General features: G+C 39.0%; 1 long non-coding RNA gene across 1 annotated transcript in view; it reads right to left on the reverse strand.

Annotated features, from left to right (window-relative positions):
• Positions 1-21704, reverse strand: part of LOC308349666 — a 408787-nt gene extending 387083 nt beyond the window's left edge. The window contains exon 1 of the long non-coding RNA XR_013967479.1: positions 21151-21704. This is a non-coding gene — a long non-coding RNA (uncharacterized lncRNA). The remainder of the gene's footprint in view (positions 1-21150) is intronic.
• Between the last annotated feature and the right edge of the window lie 260 nt (positions 21705-21964).

The following is a 21964-nucleotide window of genomic DNA, read 5'->3' on the forward strand; positions in this document are numbered from 1 at the left end:
TGAATAAACAAATGAATGATGCACAAATAAAAAGTTCAAGTGGGGATTAGAAGGGAAAACAGAGTTTGGGGGTTTGGTTTTGTCTGGCTTTGTTTTGTATTTAAATGAAAGAACAGAAGAAAGAACTATAATTTGGGTTCCAAATTAGAAGGCAACCAGGCCCAGGAAAAAGTCAGTCATTTGTTTGACCATTTGGGGGCATAGCATTTGGCCAGCAGGTACTGACTGTCAACAGCTCAAGGTATAGCTCTAGAGAGCCTCCAGGTCCAAGAAGTTTCATCCACCAGGTTCGGGTACATCTCCCCTGCAGCCCCTGCTCCTCATTTCTGCCTTGTTTTGCTCATCCTGCTCCACGTACACAACCTGAATGAGGTTACTTAACCCTGACAGCTTTCTCTGGGGAGCAATTAGAGCCTTTAAGATCTTACCTGTGCTTCACCAGAAGTCTTCTCATTAAGTAGTTACTTAAAATGTTCCCAGGGCCTAAAACATTAAGATTTAAAGAAAACAATTGGCTGCTTTTTTCCATGCCAAATCAGACCGTTGTTTAACGTGGTGAGAGCTACCACTGAGGCTACTGAAGTAGAAAAAGGGGGGCATATGTTGCTGAAGAACAGAAACTTCTCAGGGAAATTAAAACCAAGACAAGTTCAGGGGCCAAACGAGTCAATGGGATGTCTCCAGGAATTGGGCTTTGCAGGGCTCCTGCCGTCCAAAAGTCAGAATCAAACTGGCCTCCAGGACTTCCAAAGCACCTCCCTTTTGTATCCCTTCTCACAAAATAGTCAGACTAGAGGCTTCATGGAGGAGGAAGCAATGGGCCTGCCTTGAAAAATGGCAAGCCAGAGAGGTGGAGGAGCAGAAGACAAGGCACAACGGGGGGAACAAAGGGGTGAGAGAGCGAGGGCCCAGCCAAGACAGAAAGCTTGTTTGGAAACAGGAAATAAAGTTCTCCCTTCTTTTCTTTTCTTTTTTTTTCAGTGAAAAGCCATTTTATATCTCCAGTGTTTATTTTTTTAAAATTATGTTATGTTATTCACCATACAGTACATCATTAGCTTTTGATGTAGTGTTCTATGATTCACTGTTTACATATAACACCAACTGCTCCATACAATCCTTGCCCTCCTTAATACCCATCCCCAGGCTAACCCACCCCCCCGTTCTCCCCTCCAAAACCCTCAGTTTGTTTCTCAGAGTCCATAGTCTCTCATGGTTCATCTCCCCCTCTGATTTCCCCACCTTCATTTTTCCCTTCCTTCTCCTAATATCCTTCATGCTATTCCTTATGTTCCACAAATAAGTGAAATCATATGATAATTGACTTTCTCTGCTTGACTTATCTCACTTAGCATAATCTCCTCCAGTCCCATCCATGTTGATGCAAAAGTTGGGTATTCATCCTTTCTGATGGCTGAGTAATACTCCATTGTGTATACAGACCACATCTTCTTTATCCATTCATCTCTTGAAGGGCATCTCGGCTCTTTCCACAATTTGGCTGTTGTGAACATTCCTACTATGAACACTGGGGTGCATATGGTCCTTCTTTTCATTACCTCTATATCTTTGGGGTAAATACACAATAGTGCAATTGCTGGGTCATAGCGAAAATGAACTTTTGGGACTTCATCAAGATAAAAAGCATCAAAGGAAACAGTCAACAAAACAAAGAGGCAACCCACTGAATGGGAGAAGATACTTGCAAAGTTCTTTCTGATCACGCCCCGCCCTGCCGAGAGAATTTCACCCTTCGTGGGAAAGTGCTTTGGATAACACCAAAGTCATCTGTGTCTGAGTTGTGAGGGGCGTTCATTACTGAGTCATCTCTAAGTTCTAACTTGTGTTGCAGTTTGAGGCAAGGATTCCAATTTATTCCAAATTTATTCCAAAATTCTAAATGGGATCAGGTTAGATCAGAAAATGGCAATGGATATCATCTCCTTCAAATCTGCAGTTTATTGATCCAGGACAGGAAGAGGCCTTCTCAGTGATCAGGGAAAGACACATACGTCTGTTTGGAGTCCAGCTCAGAATAAATGGAAAACATCCCTGGGTTCTAAAGACTTACAGGGTTCTGTTTACTGGAACTTTCTCAGAAAGAATTCTTCACTCTTTTGAGCTGTGAGTTTATGCAGGCTTCAGGATAACTCAGTAATTAAGTCCCCACACAAACCAAACTCAGATGGGTTTTTTGCCTTCCCTGTCATTTCTCACGAAGGCCTTGTTCTCTTTGTAGGGCAGGATACTATCAAAAGACTAAGCCCAATAAGCCTGCCTTGGGCTCCTTCGAGTTCCTTGATAGTGGTCCTGCTCCTGAGGACCCCACCCCCAGCATGTCCCTCTGCCATGCTGCAGTCAAATTTGTTGCTGTCCTGGGTGATCACTCCATGCCAAAACCATCTTCATAGTCATCCTTCTTTCTAGGGCCTGATAAGGTAATATAACCCTTTTGTTCTTTGTACAAATTTTGAATTTTAATAGGGCTTTCTGTAGACATTGTCTGCAAGAAACACCGGACCTATCTTTTCCAGTCCTTTCTGTTTTGGGGGACATTCCCATATCAGCCCTGCATCCTCAATAGAGTCACGACTCGAACTCCTACCTTCTTTTGCAAGTACGATACAGGACCATGACCTAGCTCTGTCATTACACATATCCACATATGACTTTGTTCTGGAAATGAGCAAGTGCGCAATGTGAGGAGCCAAGCTCTGCCAAGCGAACACAGAGGAAACAGGCCTTGGAAGACCAGGTCTGACTCCAGATGCAAAAGGAGGCAGCAATTCATGCAGTAGAGGTGATGGGTTCCTGGCATTGAGTTCTCAGCAGCTGTAATGGTGGTTCCATCTTCAGACCAATCCTGCAGTATAGTTGAGGCATATTTTCTAGAAGTTTAATCTTGAATTTACTTCTCTCCTAACTCACAATGATTCTGGTGGGAACCAAATATCACATAATAAATCCATTTTCTTCTTGAAACAATCAAAGTGGTTTCTGTTGTCTGCAACCAAGAGTGCTGACCAAGGGCATTTCAGGAGCCAAGGGCACAGGAGCCTAGGGGCACACAGAACTTTGACACTGTCTATGCTCTTGTGGGGACTCTTCCCTCAGCTAGTCTTTAGTGACAGGGTAGAGGACAAGGGTCATGGTTTCCTGGGGACATAGGGAACTCATTCTTTCAAAGCAAGGCAACCTTGTAAGTTAAGAGCAATCCTTTCTTTCAATCAGTGATGTCTACAGATGTAAGTTTCTTTGACACCCATGTAAGCTACAACACAGTGGAGCTTCAAACTGTGACCTCAAGCCAGGTCATGTTCTCTCTTCTCCCTCTTTCCCCAGCTGTAGCTCAATCTTTCCTTCAACTCTTTCCGTACTCCCAGTTACTTCCTCTCTCAAACCCTTTTTTCCCTCCAACCTCAAACTTCCAATCAACCCCTTTAAAGCAAAATAATGAAAAATAGCTTAGAATCTTATCCTTTGCCAGGAGTATGTACATGATACAGGAACCAAAGCCATGGACTAAAAGAACAATACTCCCTGGTGAAATTCAAAGCATTTGACCAGTCAATAAAGGAAATTTGTGTTTGATATGCTTCGATTTTTGTTTGTTTGTTTTTGGCAATGAGGACTTCCTAGAGTGACTATAAAGCCATCACACAGGAAGGAGAACTAGCATTTATTGAAAGGTATTATGCTGGATGCTTTTTCCCACACTGTCACACGTACCCTTTGCCTTCAGCACTTCAGCTGTACCAACCACCTTGCTACTCCTCCAACGTGCCAAGCACCATTCAGCCTCAGGCCTTTGAACCTGCCAATCCCTCTACCTGAAGCACTTTGCCCAAATACCTGCATGTCTCACTTTCTTACGACCTTCAGGCCTCAGCTCAAGTATCCTTAATTGGAGATACTTTTCTTAGATGAACTGCTAGTATTCCTATTCCTGGTATTCTCATCTCCTCTTACTGCTTTATTAGTTTTCCATATCACTGATCACCATGACATACTTATTTATATGATTACTGTCCAGCCCCCCACCCAAATGTAAGTTCTATAAGGGCAAGGATTCTGTCTTTGTTCTCAACACTTAGAAAAATCACTGCAAGTAGTAAGTGCTCAATAAAATTTGCTGCATGGATTAAATTCATACAGAACTACATACATGTCATTCTCATTCTCAAAAAATAATGATGTTCAGAAAAATTTAATGAATTGCTCAAGCTCTCCCAGCTAACCTGTGGTGAAGGCTGCATCCAAATCTGAATCTATAGAACAAAGATCAAGCTTGTTCAACCCCATCACCATAGGCAGCTTAATCATAGAGAGTATTAAGGTTGGCTCCCTCAGTTCCTCAGTGACCTTCCAACTTCTTCCTGGTCAGTAACACTTTTATTGCTTAAGGTAACACTGGTTGCTGTAACTGATAAACCTTCATATCTAAGTGGATTAACACAATAAAAGAATCTGATACAGGTGTTCTTGGTAGGAATGTTATCCTCCAAATGGTGAATCAAGGACCTAGGTAGGCTCTTTCTAACTTCTGGATCCACCCTCTTTGACACATGGTTCACAAGGCTGCCCTGGGAATCATGTCCACTTCAGACCACCTAAAAGCTTAAGAGCATGAGGATCACATGTGGGGAGTGGAGTTGGGTAGGGAGGAGATACAGTATTAACTGTGAGCCCAGGAAAAGGAAGAAAAATAGGTATGGTGATCAATTGCCAGCCCTAAGAAGACCCAAATGTCATCTTCTATTAGTAACCCAGGTTTTAGAGTGCTCTAACTGCTGAGTGGGGAGGTGCCACCTAGACCTAGAATTCAGGTAGTCTTGGGTTCAAGTCCTAGGCCCACCACTGACCACTTTTTCTTTCTTGACCTTAGTCAATAACACATCTAAGTCTCAACTATAAAATGAGGACAGTAACAGCACCTACTTCATCAGTCTGTAGAGAGGAAAAGCTGAGATAATGCTGGTTGGGTATGCAACAACAGTTCTGAGACAGTTCTAGGGGGAAGAGGTTCAAAAGAGGGTCCCCAGCCTCTTATCCCGGCAGTCTTATTTGCAGGCTAGCTTGTGGTCCAGAGAGCCACTCTGGGTCTCAAAGCTTAGGCTAGAAAAGCTTTGTCCCCACTTGACAAGTGACCTGTGAATCCTCTCTGTTGCATCCTATTGATAGTTTCTGACAAATCTTACAGTATCGGTTTGCATAAGTAAGTTTGAAATGCCCTTTCCATTAACAGAAGAGCTCTGCTATTAACTAATTACACTTTGGCTTTTCCTGCGTTAGTCACAGTGCCAGGGAGAAGAGGCCAAGTGCGAAATGGCCTTTGGCATGGAGAGAAGGCTTGTGTGGATTGGGATGAGCAGGGTTTGGGGTGGGTGGGGGGTGCTGTTTTCTCTCCTTTTCTTCCTACAAATCCAGTCAATGGGAGGAAGGCCTGCTGAAAAGAGGACCCATGGAGGAGGTACTACTTCCAATTTCCCTTAGGAGTATTTTCAAAGAATTTGGGAACCTCAGATTTTCAGAAAAATACAAATACTCAAAAAAAAAAAGTAAACTGCTCAAGGTCACCCAGTGAATGCATGGTTTGATTATAGTGGGATCCTAATAGGAAGAGCTCTAGTCTTAGAAACTAGAGCTCCTATGCTGGTTCCAACCCTATGTCCAACATTAGCAAGGTCAGCTCCAGCCTAGACTGGGATTCAGTGGTCTGCCCACTCCCATCCTCTGCTATGCCTTCCTCCATGTTAGTAAAGGAAAAAAAAAATTTTTTTTGAAGTGAGTTAGCTGTGAGTTCAAATCCCTGCTTTGCCACTTAGGCAAGTTATATAATTTCTCTGAGTCTCAACTCCCTTACATGTAAAGTGAGAAAATCTATTTCAAGTGCCGCCACTGTGAAAGAGGGTGACTCAAAGTAGATACCAAGTAAATATTAGTAGGTAGGAGTTTCCAACCCCACCCCTACTCTGAGATCTCTCTCCTTCCCATAAGGCCTTAATGTCACCAACCTGAAAATGTCCCTAAAATGTCACCCCTCTCTGAGGTATTCTCACATCAAAGTGACACACTGTGTACCTGGGGAGTGGGGAACTTTGCCACATCTCAAATAGTGAGATGCAGATATCTCTGACACTGATGGGGTGGGCCCAACAGAAACACATTTAATAGGGTCTGAGAACTTCTTGGAGGGACAATTCCTCCTGAGAGATGGAATCAGAAATTCTGAGCTTCACCCAAGAGAAAGCTTTCCACAAAGAAAGGGAGTAAAGATTTTTAGTTGGATTCAATCAAACCTATCCCTATCCCAGCTACAATGGATAGGTGTTTAGGTCCTGGAAACAGAAAGTAAATAAAAATAGAAAAAACTAAACACCATTTCCAATTAGAATGCAGAAAATGACAAGAGATTGTTGCTTCCATTCTAACCATGAAGAAAAAAGCCAGATAAGCTACAACATCACAAAAATAAGAGAGCTAAGAAGCAAAGAAATGAAAATGAACTAAATTTCAAAAAGTGATGGTTCCCTCCTGGCAAGAAGAGTGCTATGATGCTTTCATCATTAGTGAAGGAGTAGAGAAAGAAGAATATCCCATGGATGGGGATTAAGAGAAAGCCACCAAACTTTTCACAAACATAGCAGTGAGTTGGATGGCATGACAGATGAGGACCTTGAGGAACCCAAGCAAAACTGTCACTCTGTATCTAACCACCAATATGCTCCCCTTGTTCTCATGTAGGTCCAGAGGAAGTATCATGAGTGCTGGGAGGACAAAAGAGCTGACACAGATCCCCCTGAGGTCCTCACAACCTTCCCTAAGTACAAGGCTGAAGGTCAGGGTGGGACAAGAAATCTGGAATCACTGTGAGGTGCTCTGGGCTTCCACCAAGTGCACTGCAGGCATCTTCCAAAAGATGTGGACAGGACATCTGGCAAGAGAAAGAACCCTCAAGATGCAGAAAGCTGGGACAAAATTGGAAAGCAAAGAGTACTCTCCAGTAAGGGAGCTGAAAGCTGACAGCCAGATTCTAAGGCATAAGGAATTTTCTGGAATCTCACCAGTATTCATATCCTTAATTTTGGTAAAGCGAGTCTTAATTTTTTTCTCAAACCATTTTAAGCCAGTGGAACGAAGACTCTAACTTAAGCTGCAATCAAGCCCAGACTTAGCTGAACTACAGATGAGATTAACTCAATCCTCTCACAAATGCCATCAGGAAAAAAAAAAAAAAAAGATGATCTTCTTTTCTAGAGGTGAATATTACTTACTCCACTCTTATTCTACACAAAATGTCTCCAAACATCAAGCTACATGAAAGGTACAAAAATGCAAGAAAATCTTACCAATGTCAAAAGAGGAAATAGTCAATCTAATAAGACCCAGAAACGGCCTAGATAGGGACTTTAAAATAACAATGACATTTTTAAAAATCTAGGGGAGAAAAATAAAAGCATGAACAAATTAGGGATTTCAGAAAACAGAAGATAACTATAAAAAAGACCCAAATGGAAACAACAGAAATGAAAAAAAAAAAAATCAAAAATGAGAAATGTGTCTAATAAATTTAACATCAAATTAGATATAGCAGGGAATAGATCGATAAATTTGAAGACAAAATAGAAAATATCCAAACAAAAACAAAGAGTAAAATGGGGGGGAGGGAGGGACAGAACTGAGGGATAATATCAAATGATCTAGAAAACATGTAATTGAAATTCTAGAAGAAAAAAAAGAAAGATAACAGGGCAAGTATGTTTTTCTTTCTTTCCTTTCATTCTTCTTTTTTTAAAGAAATGGCAGTCAAGTACTTTTCAAAATCAATGTGTAGATCCAAGAAGCTCAGTGAACCCAAGCAGGACAAATACAAAGAAAACCATACCTTAAAATGTCACAGTTAAACTGCTGAGACTCACAGATAAAAAGAAAATTCACAAAAGTAGGGACACCTGGGTGGCTCAGTTGGTTAAGCAGCTGCCTTCGGCTCAGGTCATGATCCCAGCGTCCTGGGATCGAGTCCCACATCGGGCTCCTTGCTTGGCAGGGAGCCTGCTTCTCCCTCTGCCTCTGCCTGTGCTCACTCACTCTCTCTCCCTCTCTGTCTCTGACTAATAAATAAATAAAATCTTAAAAAAAAAAAAAAAAAAAAAAAAAAAGAAAATTCACAAAAGTAACCAGAGGGGAAAGAATATATATTATTACAGAAAACAACAATAAGAATGAAGCTAGAAAACTGAAACAACTCTATAGTGCTGAAAAGGAGAAAACTTATCATCTTAATGTTCCACATCCTGTAAAAATAGGGGCAATATATAGACATTTTCATAGATAAAAACAGAGAATTCATCCCCAGAAAACCAGTATCCCAACAAAGGCCCCCCCCAAAGTTATGTGTGTTTGTGTATAAAATATATATTTTTATTCTCTTTATATATATGTAATATATATTGTAATATATATTATACATTAAATTCTATAAAAATTATTGACTTTGGAGGCACCTGGGTAGCTCAATAGGTTAAAGCCTCTGCCTTCGGCTCAGGTCATGATCCCAGAGTTCTGGGATCGGGCCCCGCATCAGGCTCTCTGCTCCAAGGGGAGCCTGCTTTCTCTTCTCTCTCTGCCTGCCTCTCTGCCTACTTGTGATCTCTGACTGTCAAATAAATAAATAAATAATCTTTTAAAAAAATTATTCACTTTTTAAAACAATAATAACAACAATAATAATAATATGTCATGAGATTTACAACACAAAAAGAAGTAAAATATATAAAAACAAGAGGATTTAAAGGGCAAGAGTCAGGTACATGGAATTGTTGCTATAAGGTTTTTTTGCATTGTTTGTAAAATAGTATAAACATAGTTGAAGGTAGATTGTGACCATTTAAAGACACAAGGTTTAATTTCTAAAGAGCAAGTGCTATAAAAATAACAAAAAAGCATAGCTAAAAAGCAATAGAGAAGACAAAACAGAGTATCAAAAAATACTTGATTTGTCCAAAAGAATACAGGGGAGAAAAGGAAGTAAAGAGCAAAGAACAGATGGTAAAAAGCCAAGATGGTGGACTTAAACCCAATCATACATTAATTAAATTTTATTTATTTATTTTTTACACACAGAGATCACAAGGAGGCAGAGAGACAGGCAGAGAGAGAGGAAGGGAAGCAGGCTCCCCGCCAAGCAGGGAGCCCAATGCGGGGCTCGATCCCAGGACCCCGAGACCACGACCCGAGGCAAAGGCAGAGGCCCCAAGCCACTGAGCCACCCAGGCGCCCCTAATCATACATTAATTATATTAAATGTAAGCAGATTAAGCACACCCAGGGTAAAGCAAAAATTGTCAGACTTAATAAAAAAGACTTACCTACATGCTATTTAAAAATAACATATGTTAAATATAAATTCACAGGTAGATTAAAAGGAAAAGAGTAGACAGAACTACCTTATGATCTAGCAATTACACTACTAGGTATTTACCCAAAGGATATAAAAATATAGATTCAAAGGGGTACATGCACCCCAATGCTTGATGCTTATAGCAGCGTTATCAACAATAGCCAAACTATGGAAAAAGAGCCCAAATGTCCATCAATTGATGAATGGATAAAGAAGATGTGGTGTGTATATATATGTACACACAATGGAACTATAGATATAGATATAGATATAGATATAGATATAGATATAGACATATATCTATATATATATGCACACACACATACATGAATATTAGTCATCCATCAAAAAGAATTAAATCTTGCCATTTGCAATGATGTAGATAGAGCTAGAGTGTATGATGCAAAGTGAAATAAGTTAGTCAGAGAAAGACAAATACCATATGATCTCACTCATATGTTGAATTTAAGAAATAAAACAGATGAGGGACGCCTGGGTGGCTCAGTTGGTTAAGCGGCTGCCTTCGGCTCAGGTCGTGATCCCAGGGTCCTGGGATCAAGTCCCACATCAGGCTCCTTGCTCAGCAGGGAGCCTGCTTCTCCCTCTGCCTCTGCCTGCCTCTCTGTCTGCCTGTGCTCACTCTCTCTGACAAATAAATAAATGAAATCTTTAAAAAAAAAAAAAAGAAAGAAAGAAAGAAATAAAACAGATGAACATAGGGGAAGGGGAGAAAGAAAAAAAAAAGAGAGAGGAAACAAGCCATAAGAGACTCTTAACTACAGAGAACAAACAGGGTTGATGGAGGGAGGTGGGTGGCAGACAGGCTAGATGGGTGATGGGTATAAAGAGGACACTCGTGATGAGCACTGGGTGTTGTGTGCAAGTGATGAATCACTGAATTCTACTCCAGAAACTAATATTGCACTGTATGTTAACTAAAATTGATACTTAAATTTTTTGAAAAAATAATAAATAATAAAACTATAAAAATAATAAAAAAGGAAAGGAGTAGAAAAAGATATTCTCCCATCCAAGTACTAACCAGGCCCGACCCTGCTTAGCTTCTGAGATCAGACGAGATCGGGCACGTTCAGGGTGGTGTGGCCGTAGACAGAAAAAGATGTTCTATATAAACATTAAGTATTAGAAAGCTAATGTGCTATGGTAAAATCAGACAAAGTAAGCTTCTAGACAAAACATATTACCAGAGATAAAGAGAGCATTCCATAATTATAAAAAAGTCAATTCATAAGTGTATGAACCTGGCAATTCACAGACCTGTACCCCTGGGGCTAATAATACATTATATATTAATTAAAAAATTAAAACATTTTTAAAAATTAATAAAAAGAAGTCAATTCATTAGAAAAACCTTACAATCAATCCTAAATGTGTAGCGACTCATAACAGCATTTCAAAATTCAAAAAGCAGACCTTGACAAAGCTAAAGAGAAATCTACTTTCACAGCTGTAGATTTTAATACCTTTCTCTCAGTAATTGACGTAATAGTCAAAAAAAAGTCAGTAAGAATATAAGAATTGAATACCACATTCAAACAGCTTGACATAATTAACATTTATAAAGTGCTATTTTCCAGATGGAGAGAGGTAAGATGGCGGAGGAATAGGGCAACCCTAAGTTTGCCTCCTCCCTCAAACACAGCTAGATAAATATCAAATCATTCTGAACACCCAAGAAATTGATCTGAAGTTGAAGAGAACTAAGCTGCACATCTACAAACCAGACAAATGACCCATGGAAGATAGAAACTGCAGAGAGTTTGTGGGAGAAAAGAGCCATGTTCCCTGCCCAGAGTAGCAAGAGAGAAGGAAAGAGAAAAAGTGGGGGGCAGAGGGGAAAGAGTTAAAACATGGTCAGGCACCTGCACAAGAAAACCATTCCCCAAAACCATGGGTGGGGGAAAAGGAGAGAGTTACAATACCACCAGTTTTCTATAAACAGTGAAGCACAGATTGTGACTTTCAGAGGTCTACAACATTGCCATGTTCACACCTGAGAAGCTAAGCCATGCTCTGGTGGAAGAAAAGAGCTGAGCCCCAGCAGGGCAGCCTGAGGATCCCCAGGATCACGGGGAGAAGCAGTTCCCCTGCTTAGAGTGCATTTGGTAGAAGCCATATGGCGTCTCCCTGGACAGAGGACCCTGTGGGCACCATGGAGCTAACCCACTCACCAGTATAGAATAAAGACACTGATGCAGGGCTGCAAACCCTGGCATCGTCTGTGTGTTGTGATTTACCATAAACTCTGAACCACTGTGCAGTCATGTGACTGTCTTCTGTGACAAGCCAGCACTGGGCACAAAGCAAGGAGATCCTCCTCCAGAGGATCAGTGGGGGAACCACAGTGCAGGGTCTCTGAAGTGTGGGGTCTTGAAACTACAGCCATGCCTGAGATAAAACACAGGAGTGAAGCACCATTTGGCAGGCAGACAGCTCAGACTCAGACAGGGTGAAGGCAGGGACCTGACAGAAGCCAAGGACAAAGGCAGGGTCACTGCATCTGTGAGGGCTTACTGAAGAGGGGTGACATGCATTTCCTGCTCCACAGAAGAGAGAAAGAACAAGGCGAAGCCATTTTTCTCCCTGGCCCACCAACTTGATCCACCTCAGTGAGCGGAAGAGCATCACCAAGTGGAGAATGGAGTACCTACACCAAGCCCCTGCCCCCTACACGGGGCAAGCACAACTCCACCAGGGCTTAGAATCAGAGCAGCAGGACCATCCTCCAGAAAACCAGAACAAACCCCTCGCCCACACCAAGTCTACTGATCCAGAGTGCTTCAAAACTTTAGCTCTAGGGAAAACAGCAGCTAGTGTTCTTTGGGGGTTCCTTAAGTCTTTTGTTTCTTGTTTTTATCTTTGTTTTTGTTTTTTTAGTTTGTTTTTTGGATACAGAAAGAATAATTTTTTATTTTTTAATTTATTTCATATATTCTTTATTTTTTTCTCCTTTTCTTCTTTTCTTTCTTTCTACCTTTTTTCTATCAACACTCTCATAACAAGCAGACTAAAATGCACCTAGGATCTAGCCTCTATGTATTTTATTTTGTTGTTGTTTTTTTTCCAATTCTTAGTTTTAATTTTGTTTTATTTTGCTCTATATCTCCCCAAAATGACAAAAATGAGGAATTCACCCCAAAAGAAAGAACAGGAAGAAATGATTACCAAAAACTTAATCAATGAGATACAAGTAAGATGTCTGAACTAGAATTTAAAACAGCAATTATAAGGATACTAACTGGGTTTGGAAAAAAAGCACAGAAGACACTAGAGGATCCCTTGCTGCAGAGATAAAAGAATTAAGTCTACTTAGGCCAAAATTAAAAATGCTATAACCAAAATGCAGACCTGAAGAGATGCCATAAAAACAAAGATGGATGGGGCGCCTGGGTGGCTCAGTGGGTTAAAGCCTCTACTTTCGGCTCAGGTCATGGTCCCAGGGTCCTGGGATCGAGCCCCGCATCGGGCTCTCTGCTCAGCAGGGAGCCTGCTTCCCTCTCTCTCTCTGCCTGCCTCTCTGCCTACTTGTGATCTCTGTCTGTCAAATAAATAAAATATTAAAAAAAAAAAAGATGGATGAATCAGAGGAACAAATAAGTGATATAGAAGATAAAACCATGGAAAATAATGAAGTTGAAAAGAAAAGAGAAACAAATGTAATGGATCATGAAGGCAGACTCAGACAACTCAGCAGCTTATTCAAATGGAATAACATTCGTGTCATAGGAGTCCCAGAAGATGGAAAGAGAGAAAAAGTGGCAGAAGGTTTATTTGAGCAAATTATAGCTGAAAACTTCCTAATGTGGGGAAGGATGTGGTATCAAATTCCAGGAAGCACAGAGAACTTCCATTAAATTCAACAAAAGCTAACCATTGCCAAGTCACATCATAGTTAAATTCACAAAATACACAAACAAGAAAAGAATCCTGAAAGCAGTAAGGGGGGAAAAAGTACTTAACCTACAAGAGAGGACAGATTAGGTTTGCAGCAGATTTATCCAGGGAAACTGGGCAGTCCAGAGCCAAGTGGCAGGATATATTCAACATGCTGAATGGGAAAAATATGCAGCCAAGAATACTTTATCCAACAAAGCTGTCATCCAGATTAGAAGGAGAGATAACGACTTTCCCAGACAAAAACTAAAAGAATTCATGACCACCAAACCAGCCTGCAAAAAATATTAAGGGGAAATTTTGAGTGGGGAAAAAAAGACCCAAAACAACAAAGACTAGAAAGGAGCAGAGAACATCACCAGAAACACAAACTCTACAGGTAACACAATACAACTGTATTCATATCTTTGAATAATCACTCTGACTGTAAATGGACTAAATGCTCCATCAAAAGACACGGGGTATCAGAGGGGAACCTGGGTAGTTCAGTGATTAAGCATCCAACTCTTGATCTCAGCTCAGGTCATAATCTCAGGGTAATGGGATCAAGTCCCAAGTCGGGCTCCACACTCAGCAAGGAATCTGCTTGAGATTCTCTCTCTCCCTCTCCCTCTGCCCCTCCCCCAGCACACTCTCTCTCATAAATGAATAAATCTTTTTTTTAAAAATGACACAGGGTATCAGAATCGATTTAAAAAAAAAAAAAACATAAAAGGGGCACCTGGGTAGCTCAGTTTGTTGAGCATCTGCCTTTGCCTCAGGTCATGATGCCAGGGTCCTAAGATGGAGTCCCACGTCAAGCTCCTTGCTCACTGGGGAGCCTGCATCTCCCTCTGCCTCTGCCACTCCCTCTGCTTGTACTCTCTCTCTCTCTCTCTGACAAGACACACACACACACACACACACACACACACACATGATCCATCTATAGGCTGCCCACAACAGACTAATTTTAGACCTAAAGTTACCTGCAGATTAAATTGAGGACATGGAAAACAATCTGTCATGCTAATGGATGTCAAAAGAAAGCCAGAGTTTATATTTATATCAGGCAAACTAGATTTTAAACGAAAGAAAGTAATAAGAGATGAAGAGCACTATATCATAATTAAGGAGTCTCTTCATCAAGAAGATCTAGCAATTATAAATATTTATGCCCCAACTTGGGAACACCCAAATATATAAATCAATTAATAATAAATATAAAGAAACTCATTGGTAATAATACAATAATAGAGGGGACTTTAAGACCCCACTCAGAGCAATGGACAGATCATCTAAGCAGAAGTTTAACAAGAAAACAATGACTTTAAATGACACAATGGGCCAGATGGACTTAACAGATATATTCATAACGTTTCATCCTAAAGCAACAAAATACACATCCTTTTCAAGTGCACGTGGAACATTCTCCAGAATAGATCACATACTGGATCACACAAATCAACCCTCAACAAGTACAAAAAGATCAAGATCATTCCATACATATTTTCAGACCACAATGCTATGAAACTTGAAGTCAACCACAGAAAAAATTTGGAAAGACCTCAAATACATGGAGGTTAAAGAATATCCTACTAAAGAATGATTGGTTAACCAGGAAATTAAAGACAAAATTTTTAAAAATACATGGAAGCAAATGAAAACATAACAGTCCAAAACCTTTGGGATGCAGCAAAGGCAGTCCTGACAGGGAAATACATTGCCATACAGGCCTGCCTCAAGAAGCAAGAAAAGTCTCAAATACATAACCTAAACTTACACCTAAAGGAGCTGGGAAAGGGAACAGCAAATAAAGCCTAAAGCCAGCAGAAGAAGGAAAATAATGAAGACTAGAGCAGAAATAAACAATATAGAAAAACGACAGAACAGATCAACAAAACTAAGAGTTGGTTCTTCAAAAGAATTAATAATATTGATAAACCCCTAGCCAGATTTATCAAAAGAAAAGAGAAAGTATCCAAATAGATAAAATCACAAATGAAAGAGGAGAGATCACAACCAACACCACCAAATATAAAATGCTATTCCCCAAACCTGCAAATACTCATTAATTTCAAGTGCACCTAAAACATTCAACAAGAGAGACTATATGCTGGGCCATAAAACAATGCTGAAAAGATGATCAAGGCTCAAAATCATATTAAAGTAACAAAATAAACTTTCTGATCACAATGGAATTAAATTAGATATGAATTACCAAAAGAACAGAAAATCTTGAAATGTCTCCAATTTTAATTACTCATTTCTAAATAACTTGTAAGTCAAAGAAGAAATCATAAGAGAAACTAGAAAAAATTCAGTGGGGCGCCTGAGTGACTCAGTCAGTTAATCATCTGCCTTTGGCTCAGGTCATGAACCCAGTGTCCTGCGATCAAGCCGCTCATTGGGCTCCCTGCTCAGCAAAGAACTGCTTCTCTCTCTCCCTCTGCTGCTTCCCTTGCTTGTGTGCTCTCTCTCTCTGTCAAATAAATAAATAAAATCTTTTAAAAAAGAAATTAGAAAATATCTCTGATTAATAAAGAAAATATAACAGAGGAAAATTTGTGAGATACAGATAAAGCTGAGCTTAGAGGAAAATTTAGAGCTATAAGTGCCTATATTAGGAAAGAGTTAAAGACCTAAATTTTTACCATAAAAATCAAGAAAAAAGGAGCAAATTAAAACTAACATTAATTAGAAGAAAGCAAATAATAAAATTAATAGCAGAAATAAATTAAATGACAAGGAAATGAAAAAATTAAAAGTTGAATATTTGAAAAAATTAATAAAACACATAAATCCTTACCAAAACTGATAAAAAGGAAAAACACAAATTACCAAGGAGCAAAAGAGGAGACATTGCTGAAAATCCTACAAATATTAAAAGAATAGTAGGGGGATATTATATAAAAATGAATGCTAAAATAGCAACAATTTCTATCAAATCAAAAAACTCCTTGAAAAATGAAACTTACTAGAATTCAGATAAGGAATAACAGAAAATAGAAAAGGCCCTATGCCTATTAAAGAAATTAAACTCCTAATAAAATACCTACCAATAAAGAAATCACCAGGAACAGATGGCCTCACCAATTAATTATATAAATATTTAAAGAATTAATATCCACTTTACACAATTACTTTCAGAAATTACAGAGAACATTTCCTCACTCATTACATGAGGTTCATTTAACACTGATATCAAAACCTGACAAAGATATTATAAGAACAAACATCCTTCATGAACATAGATGAAAAATTCTTAACCACATATTAGCAAAAACAATTTACATATATAGATAGATAGATAGATGGTTATATATAGAGAGATTATTTCCATGAAGTTGATCCAGGAATGCAAGATTGGTTTAACATTTGAAAATTGTACAATGAAATTAAAGGAGAAAAGAAATTACATAATCATCTCATGAGATACAGAAACAGCAATTAACACAATTCAATATCCATTCAATCAAAAAAATATATAACCAAAAAAAACATAAAACCTCTCAGCAAACTAAGAAGATAGGAAGAGAGGGAGAACTTCATTAATTTGATAAAAAGAATCTATAAGAAACATACTGGTAATATTATACTTATATCCATTCTCACCACTTCTTTTCAGTATATGTTAGAAGTCCTAGCCAGTGAAATAAGTCAAGAAAAAAAAATGCTACACATGAATGTTAGAAAAGAATAAAGCCATTATTATTTGCAGACAATTTGATTGCACAGTAGAAAGTCCTATGGACTCTACAAAAGAAGGAGTAGAAGTGATAAATGAATTTAGCAAGGTCATAAGATACAAGACTAAGATACCAAAAGCAATTTAATTTCAATGTAATACTGATGAATAATTAAAAAATAATTTTTTAGGGGTTCTTGGGGGGCTCAGTTGGTTAAGCATCTGCCTTTGGCTCAGGTCATGATCCCAGGGTCCTGGGATTGAGTTCCAGAGGTTCCTGCTCTGCAGGGAGTCTATTTCTTCCTCTACCTCCAACCCTGCTTGTGCTCTCTCTCTCACGTTCTCTCTCTCTCAAATAAATAAAGTTTTTTTTTTTTAAAGAAAAAAATTTTTAAATCCTATTTAAAACATCATCAAAAAACATAAAATGTCTGGAAATAAATCTGTTGGAAAATGTATGAGGCACAAAAAAAAGTTTTACAGAGAGAAATTGAAGAGGTAAAGAAATAGAAAGATATACTGTGCTCACGAGTTAGAAGACAAGTATTATTAAAAGTCCATTCCACCTATATGGATCCATAGATTCAATGTCATTCCAACCAAAATTCCAGCAGGACTTTTTGAAAAATTTATAAAAGTTTATAAAAGTTATATAAAAGTTTATAAAAGTTTATAAAAGTTATAAAAATTTATAAAAGTCTAAAAGTTATATGGGCATAGAATATCCAAAATATGTGAAAAAGAATAATAAATCAGAGGAATTTTATTATATGATTTCAAGCTTTATCATAAAGTTTGATATAGTTTGATTACAGTTTAATATTGATGAAAGAATAGACAAATAGATCAACAGAAAAATGCAGAGATTCCATAAATCAACCCATACATATTGACCATATATATATATGGTCAACTGACTTCAATTTTTGTTAAAAAGGAAAGCCTGACACATGGTGCTGAATCAGTTAGGTATCTGTATGAAAAACAAAGTCAACCTCAATATCTACCTCACTCCTTACACAATAATTAATTCAAGAAAGATAGATTACAGGCCTGAATGTGAATATAGAACCATACATTATCAGAAGAAAAAAAATAGAATAGCTTTATAACCTTTAGGTAGGCAAAAATCTCAGGATGGTTATAAAAAGCATTAACAAAGAATACACTGATATATTAGAATTAGATGGGGCAGATTCTATCTTCCAAAAGTAGGTGGAGCAATATATCCAGTCCCACCTGGTCTTCCAAAACATTGCCACTCTCCACTAAGAAGTAGAAACAATTAACCCTTCCCTGGAACCAGGGTGAGTTTGTAATTGCTCCAAATCATAGAGTAAAGCAGAAGTGATGCTATGTGACTTCTGAAGCTAAGTCAGAAAAAAATAAACAGTTTCCATTTGACTCTCTTCCTTGAGATTCTCTCACCTTTGGAACCCAGCAACATGAAGGGGTCATGGTATGCATTCCTGCCAACAGCTCCATCTAAGGTCTAAGTGGAACCTTACATAGGGGCAGACATATGAGTGATCAAGGCTTCAGAAGATTTCAGCCCCCAGCTATTACCCCACCCCAGCAGACACCAACGGTGTCCAGAGACTAGAGACAAGCTATCCCTACTGAGTCCTACCAAAATTACAGATTTGTGAACAACATAATTGTTGCCATTATTTTAAGTAAAGAAATTGGGGGATAGTTTGTTAGGTGATCAGAGTATCTGGAGCATAATCAGAATAAAAATGATTCTGGATGTCAAAAGACACCATTAGGGGAGATGCCCGGGTGGCTCTGTCAATTAAACATCTGCCTTCAACTCAGGTAATGATCCCAGGCCCTGGGATCAAGTCCCGCATCAGGCTCTTTACTCCGTGGGAACCTGTTTCTCCCTCTGCCTGCCACTCTGCTTGCTGGCGCTCTCTCTCTCTCTCTCTCTCTGACAAATGAATAAATAAAATCTTAAAAAAAAAAAAAAAAGACACCATTAAGAAAATGTATAGGCCATCCACAGACTGGGAAAAATATTTATAATACATGACAAGGACATATATCCAGCATATATAAAGAATATCTACAAATGAAACATTTAAAACTAACAGCCTTGGGACGCCTGGGTGGCTCAGTTGGTTAAGCGGCTGCCTTCGGCTCAGGTCATGATCCTGGCGTCCTGGGATAGAGTCCCACATCCGGCTCCTTGCTCGGCAGGGAGCCTGCTTCTCCCTCTGCCTCTGCTGCCACTCTGCCTGCCTGTGCTCATTCTCTCTCTCTGGCAAGTAAATAAATAAAATCTTTAAAAAAAAAAAAAAAAAAAAAAAAACTAGCAGCCTTATTTTTTAATACCCAAAAACACCTCCCAAAATAAGATATGGCCAATTAAACATGAAAGGTGCTCAACATCATCTTGAAGTGTAAATTAAAACCACAATTTCACACCCACTAGAAAAACGAAAATAAGCACTGGCAATGCCAAATGTTGGAGACAATGTGAAGCAAGTAAAATGTTCACATATTGCTAGGTGCAAGTGTATAATGGTACAATCACTTTGGAGAACTAGCTGTTTCTTACAAAGCTAAATATACATCTACCCTATGACCTAGCAATTTCACTACTAGGTATTTACACAAGAGAAATGAAAACATGCTTCCCCTAAAAGACTTGCACAAGAATATTAATTACAACTTATTCATAATAGCAAAAAAAATAGGAAACAACCCAAATATTCATCTATAGGAAGTTAGAAAAACAAATTGTGGCACATCGATGCATGGGGTATAACTTAAAAGTATAAAGAATGAACTATTGATACATGCAACCACATGGATGAATCTTGAATATATCCTTTGAGTAAAAGAAGCAAAAAAAAAAAGTAAAAGAAGCCAAACACAAAGGATTTGTATTGTATACTTCCATTTAGATGAAGTTAAAACTGATCTAAGATGACAAATTAGAAAGTGGCTGCCTCTGGAGGACCAGGGAATTGACACTAAGAGAAGTATAAGAGAAACATCTGGGATATTCTATCCTTTTTTATTACACGAGCATATACAATGGTGAATATTCACTGAACTGAACATGGTATGCTGTGCATTTTATTAACTGTATAAATTATACTCAATTAAAAATTACAAAGAGATGTTTCTCTAAACTCTGTAACACATTGGTTCTAACAAAGAAGACTAAAGCATGTTTTGTTCCACTCCTCCCCCCACTCTCCCCACTGTGCGCTAGCAGTATATTGGCACACAGTGGCACTGAGCAGGACACTGGGGAAAGCAGCAAGACACACAACAAATATACAGGGTCCATCAGCAAGTATAAGAGTGTTTATTCACTGCCTCTCAGAGCATCCCAGGAGTACTAGTTTAAGTAGGAAATTTTGTTGCGGGGCCCAAGGTCATGAGTTTTGCAAGTAGGAGTAATGAACCAAACAAATGTGTGACTTCATTCATACCTCCAGCTTGGTGCATCAAGTTGCATCAGAGAACAGAAAAGCTTTAAAATATCACTCTAATGAGGTTGCTCATCTTACTGTATTTCCCAAGCCACCACCTTCCCACACCTCACCAACTCCCTCTTCTACCCACTGATAAGTTCTGAAACTCATACCCACATACACATACTATTATTTTCTATATGTATGTTTTCCAAAATGTATGTAGACACTAATTATTCAAATACAGATTAAATCAAAGGCATTACTGAGTCCACTAAATCTTCTCAAAAAGTAAATGTTAAAAGTAGAACTTCTATTCAGGGTTAGGCTGTCAAATATTTTTAATAAATAATTTTAAGGGGGTTCTTATACTTGAATAAATACTTGGAGTCAGACCTGGATTCAGATACTGGCTTTGCAACTTCCTAACTGTGTGACTTTGGGAAAATTACTTTGTCTCTATGACCTTAAGTTTCTTGTTTGAAGAGGTAGAAATAATGATAGTTTCTACCTCATAGGGTCATTGGGGGGATTAAATGATGATAGAAAAGCTTTAACACAGTGCATAACACATAATAACTGTTCAGTAAATATGAGCATTCCTCAGTAGAAACTGTAAGTTATACTAAAAAATGTCTAGCACTTGGAGTCAAAAGACCTAGTTCAGTTCCTAACTGCCCCCTTCTCTCTGTGATTTGAGCATGTCCCTTTAATTCTCTGGACCTCTATTTCCTTACCTGTAAAATGAGAAAGTTGAATCTAGTATTGGTTACCTCTCACCACCAACTGAACATCTTCTCCTCCAGCCTGGCAGAAGATGTCCGAGAATGGAAAGTTTTAGCACACCATCAACATAATCCAAAAGCAACCCAAACTGCAGCAAAATGCCAAAGAGCAGTAGGGCTGGGATGAGCATAGCTGCCACTCCTGCCCATGAAGAGACAGAGAGACTACAGAGATGATCCAGAAAAATACTGGTAAGCAGAAAAGGTGGAGCATTGAGCTAAGAATGATCTCTTCTCTGAGGACTAGCAAGTGAGTTAAAAGTTCCTTTTTGTAAATCCAAGCAAAGAGGACCTTTGAGATGGCAGAGGGTTGGTGTTTCCAGTGGGTCTCTTTCCATTCCCATCACTGCCACCTTCAGTGTCTTCTTGAGACTATGGAGAAAGTGTCACTGTGCCTCAGGCAATTCTTCCTCCTTTCTATTCTAAACAGCAAAATGGCTATCCTTCCAATACACAGCGTTGTCATGCTCTTTCCTGCTCAGAGTTCTTCAGTGGTGTCCATCTATATTGGACTTAGGATCTTCTTTCTATCAAGAATGCTTTCTCAATTCTACTGATCCATGGGGCACTGAGGTAGCTCAGATGGTTAAGCGTCTGCCTTCAGCTCAGGTCACGATCCCAGGGTCTTAGGATCAAGTCCCGCATCCAGCTTCCCACTTCGTGAAGAGCCTGCTTCTCCCTCTCCCTCTGCCTGCTGCTCCCCCTGCTTGTGCTTTCTCTCTCTCTCTGTCAAATAAATAAATAAAATCTTGTTAAATAATAGTAA

Source organism: Martes martes, assembly GCF_963455335.1.
Source record: "Martes martes genome assembly, chromosome: 9".
NCBI lineage: Eukaryota > Metazoa > Chordata > Mammalia > Carnivora > Mustelidae > Martes > Martes martes.